The following is a 5,595-nucleotide window of genomic DNA, read 5'->3' as shown; positions in this document are numbered from 1 at the left end:
GGGGGGGGGGGGGGGGGGGGGGGATTTTGTAGTTTATCATGAAATATAATTTGTTTGCATAAATTCTTTTAAAAAGCACTTCATGTTATTTTAATTGCGAACTTTTTCTTTATTTTTTCATCAGGCTGGAATAAAGACATGTTGAGTAAAAGCAGTTGGAATTATGATTATAATTTGGAACATAGAAGTAGTGACTATTTAAACTGATCTGTCACACGAGGGCGGAGGGAGGGAACCCCCGGACGCTATGAGCCTCCGCTAAACAAACACGAGCCTTTTAGATTTGTTAGGCAGACCGCGCCTACGCTAAGCAGTAATATGCAATAAGCATGCGCAATACATCAAAAGTGCCGGTGTAATACTGGAGGTTTTTAAAGCTTGTGTTTTAAGTTAAATAAATGATTTATACAAATCTTTTGACATATTGGCATGAGAGGCCTCTCAAATATGAGAAGTTTTATCAATTATCATAAATAGTGCCTGATCATGACAAATAAAGTGGTTTATAACATTTTTAACATTTTTTAAATGGAAAGGATTAAATTGAGAGAAAAAAATTCTTCTGATTTTAATTTAATTTTTTATGATCTTTGATTTAAGCAATACTTTTTTTTGTAGCTGAAATTAAATCTAGAAAATTTGTTTTATTTATTTAAATCTTAACATTTTTCAAAAAGAGGTATTGTTTAAATCAAAAATAACAACAAAACAAACGAATTTTACTCCAGAAATATTTTTCAAAATGTCTTCCTTTATGTGTAAGAAATGTTTAAAGTTGTAGTATAAATCTTATAAACCACTTTTTGACGCCATATATGTTTCTAATCGATAAATAAATCTTATCCTAAGTAAAATTCTTATGCCACTACGTCAAAAAAAAAATTTGCTTTTTAACACATAAAAACCAAGATTTTAAAAGGCTGTGCTGTATGGTTAAGGCTCGTTTACTGCATAGCGGAGGCTCTGTCTGCCTAGTAAATCTGGGAGGCTCGTGTCTGCATAACGGAGGCTCATGGTATCCAGGGATTCCCTCCCTCGTCACACAGGGTTCTCCATTAAGGAGTAAGACCGGACACTACTGTACGAATTTCATAGATTTCTGTAATTTCCTTAGATTCTTACTCATATGAAAAGACCGAAGACCAATCGATAGAACTAAAGAGGGTTAGGTTAGGGGTCTTCTGTCGTTGAGGGTAACCCTGTTTTAAGTTATTTGTATGTAGCATTATTATATAAGTTCATTCATTCATATTTTTATTCAACTACATAGCATGAGATACTACAAATAAGCAATCACAATTTACTATGCAGTTTGGACCCCCCTAACCAGGGTTGGTTGTTTTGCGTGGTTGGCCCGAAGTTGTTCACTTGTAATCCGCATTATTTAAATTTATTTAAATTGTTCAAATTTGAAGATAGAACATTAGCAGCTCATCGGAGAGGTATCTTATCAAAACGATTTTCTTCGTTTCTTTATTTGACTTTATTTGAGAAAATCAAGTGTTGAGTATTTTTAGTGATTTAGTGGGTACCGATACCGCTTACCATTTTTTTGCACTTATAAATATTAAGATTTTCGTTCAAATTTCATTTTAAGAAAAAAAAACCAGCGCTGAAAGGTGGATACGCATTTAATATACTGCCGTTTGAATTATTGGTCATTCTAACTACTGATAATGACGTCATTTACTGTAGTTCAAACAACACATTGTTTTCTCATTTGAACTATTATTAAGTATCCAGTTCAAAATTTTTATATTTCATGAAAAAATATTGGTCAAACGATCATCACAAAACAGTTTAAATGATCAAAAATATTTCACCGCGCTGCGACAAATACAGGCTAGGGGGCCAAGCGCCGCAGCTAGGACAGGCAAGGGGGCCAGGAGCTGCGGCCACATGACAAACTTTATCCATGTGTTAAATATGAGATGCTCGAGTGTAGTAAGTCAACTATTTCTTGGCTCATTTGAACTATTTTTTTGACACATTTTAACTGTTTTTTGCTCTTATGGACTAATGTTTTGCTCATTTGAACTATTTTTTTGACACATTTTAACTGTTTTTTGCTCTTATGGACTATTGTTTTGCTCATTTGAACTATTTTTTTGCTCGTATGAATTTGTTTGCTCATTTGAATTATAGTTTTGCTCATTTGAAATATTTTTTGGCTCATTTAAACTTTTTTTGCACATTTGAACTATTTTTTTTGGCTCATGTAAACTATTTTTGGTTCATTTAAACTATTTTTTGATCATTTGAACTATTTATTTTCTCATTTAATTTTTTTTTGGCTCATCTGAACTATTTTTTGGCTCATTAACTATTTTTATTAATAGTTCAAATAAGCAAAAAAATAGTTAAAATGCTTACAGAATGTTTTTGTTTGTGTTTGAACTATCAGTCGTTAGAACTACTAGTCTACTACACGTAGTACCACATGCAATTGTTCAAAAAGTCATTAGTTCAAACGGCAGTAGTTAAACTTAAATAGTATCGTGAATTCATGAATGGTTGATTGCCGGGGTAAATCTTGTTCGCAAAAATTCATTTAAAAAAATATGAAATTTTAATTTATTTACTGTAAATTGGGTATTTACCTCTGAATAAAAACAAATTTTAAAAGGTNAATTTTAGAGGGTAAGTTTTTTTTGGGGTTGAATTGAAAAATAGTTGTTTAAAATCACAGTTTCTTTTGAACATCATATAACATCAAAAATATAATACATGACTTGATGAACAAATCACATTAAATAACGTTATTTAACATATAAGCTATTTAAAATTTTGAACTTTTGACTTTTTCATTTCCTAGGGTTTGTTAGAGGAAATTCTAAGAAAATTAATGTCAATTATTATGAAAATTGAACCTGAACATTTACTATAAAAAATTAAAGTAATCAGAGGGAAATAGAAATAGAATATTATATATGTTCAGTGTAAATTATTAAAAATATATTTTTTAATTTGATGTTGAATTAACGTATTTTAACAATGCAAAATACAATTTTTGACAAGGAAAAAATATCAAAATAACGTCATATGACGCCATTAAAAATTTTGTCTTTTAAAGTTTTAATTTTGCTATTTTTTCTATTTTAAATAGTTTACTAGCAGTATATAAAGGAACTACTACCAAGAAAAAGTTGTAGTGATGAAATTTGATCTTGAACATAACAAAAAAATGAAAAAAAACATTAAAAAACGTCTTGAAAAAGTGATGTCAAATGAAGACTGTACTAATTCTCCAGTAAAAATGGATCAAGCCGAGAAATTTTAATGATTTAGTTTCAAAACTAGAAAGCAGGATGAGACGCGAATTATGTCGTTCAGGATAGATTGAGGTGGTGTATTTTTCGACCTACACATATCCGCCATACTCCACTTCTGACCTGCTATATGGACTTGTGGCCGCAGCGCTCGGCCCCCTAGCCTGTCCTAACCGCAGCGCTCGGCCCCCTCGCCTGTCCTAGCCGCAGCGCTCGGCCCTCTAGCCGCAGCGCTTGGCCCAGAAATTGTCTTAACCTAACCTAACCCTCAAAAAATACTAAAATAAACAGCTGGCGTAGGTCCGATATTGCAGTAGGGGGGATGTTGCGTATAGACGATGTAACATTACCTAGATTGATCCTTTCTTTTTCTTAATCTCGAGACTAACCTAATATTATTTCCTGCAAAGTGTATAAAATTCAACCAATCAGAGTCGCGTACAAGAAGCCGATAAACTTGAAATTTTGCGCGCAATTTAAGATTTATATACTGAAACGATAGGGACTCTCCTCCAGACTATGGAGTATGGACCTAAGATGGGAATGCGCAGTTTGGTTGGAAATTCTACAAGAAAAACAGTTGGGAGTGTTAAGAATATTCTAAAGAAACATTAACAGAATTTTTTTACTTATAAGGAATAGTACTTCAAGGAATTTTATCAATTTTTTTAATGTATGAGTAGGGTGCAACCATGATGGTAAATTTTTTGTTCTTGATACCGGTTTTTTATGAGGGTGAACCAAAAAAAATATCGCCCCGCCAGGCAAAACCTCCAGTACGCCCCTGGTCGTCGTATATATCGATACTATGAAGACGACTTGCTATTTTGATTTCTACCAAGATTTCACAAATAGCAGAAACACTAAACATTTAAACAAAGAGAAATTGTTAATTAAAACCTTCTCTTTAATTACTTGTCAACATTGAAAGCATTATTGATTAGAAGATGATTTGTATTATTGATAATATCGCCGACTACTGTAAAGTGTAAAATAAGAAATATTCTTCAGAATTTAGGAGTGTAAGTTTCAATTTTGACCGGCAACAAAACTTCCCTTGAGTTACAAATTAAAAACAGAAAATCATCAAATCAAACCTTTTATTTCATATTATAAACTAGAACTAACATGTAAAGGAATATAAAACTACAATCAAAGTGTACTTAAAAAACATATGTTAAAAGCAGATAAAAGAAATAACAGTAGTGAGACATGGAACGTCCAACAGATGGGGGAAAATAAGCTCATGCGCACACATTTAAGAAAAACAATTAGCAGATCCATTGGGAAAATTTCAAATGGATATGGATTTATCAAATTATTGATTGGTTGATATGAAAATGCAATACAGAACACGAAACTACATTATTTTGAGGCTTCCTTTGGAGAGTTGAGCGTATTGATTTTATTCCTGGGACTAGTATTGATTAATATACATAAACTGGCATTTCTGTAACTGGTTGATGTACTCTGCACTAAAAAATAATAATGTAAATTAAAATTAAACAAAAGTGAAAAGCACATTTTCCAGATGATATTATCAAATTGAATTTAAATATATAAATATTATTCATATTAATTTTTTTTATTTACAGCTTCGTGACATATTTCATGGCATAAATCAATCTTCCTGTAGTATGTAAGTTTTCATTTTTAAATTAACTGAAAGCATAACTTCTTAAGTAACCCTCCATGCAAGGATGGATATGTAAGATTCACAACGGTACCCATAAAAGCTTTGTCTAATCAAGTTAGAATTATTTATATCAATGTTTATAAGTTTAAAAACTGACCATTTTCGATTTTGGTTCCTCTACAGATATGAGTAAAACATTTCTACTGCAGGAAAACATATAGAAATTATCAGAATTAAAGGGACAGTAAAGGAAAAATGAAAGGGGGTATAGACTGAAAGCTAATCACTTTAGCTCTCGATCGCGTCCCATGAAAGTTTTATCTGATGTTCCTATCTCGAGAAATTGATTTACAACTGTGTCAAATTTATACGAAAATTAATATATATACAATTTTGTATAAAAGTAGTGGGTTTAAATAGATCAAATTCAGCAAATAAGCAACCAATCTGAAAACGATAATATCCCCGAGAAAGCTAATTATTACTTAGGTTTACTCCAATTCTAATTTTATATTTGTTATTTCTATTTTTAATAGATTTAATTCATAATATTATTTACACGTCCGAATTGCTTGACCAGAAAATCCACCAATGACAGTGCAGTAAAGTGGTCACGTGATACAGGCAGAGACACGTGATCAGTATACTGCTCTGCCATTGGTGATAGTTCTGGTCACGTGATTTAAGTTT

At 31.7% G+C, this 5,595-nt stretch overlaps 1 protein-coding gene across 1 annotated transcript in view; it reads right to left on the bottom strand.

The window, feature by feature from the left end:
• Positions 1 to 4,352: 4,352 nt before the first annotated feature.
• The window catches only part of LOC111715461 (bumetanide-sensitive sodium-(potassium)-chloride cotransporter), a gene marked incomplete in the record, with an annotated part of 3,320 nt that continues 2,077 nt past the window's right edge, over positions 4,353 to 5,595 (bottom strand). The window contains 1 exon segment of the mRNA XM_023490785.1: positions 4,353 to 4,744.

The sequence above is a fragment of the Eurytemora carolleeae genome, unplaced genomic scaffold (assembly GCF_000591075.1).
Source record: "Eurytemora carolleeae unplaced genomic scaffold, Eaff_2.0 scaffold1731, whole genome shotgun sequence".
Taxonomy (NCBI): Eukaryota; Metazoa; Arthropoda; class Copepoda; order Calanoida; family Temoridae; genus Eurytemora; species Eurytemora carolleeae.
The sequence above is the reverse complement of the archived record's forward strand: the minus strand, read 5'-3'. Positions and strand labels throughout refer to the sequence as shown.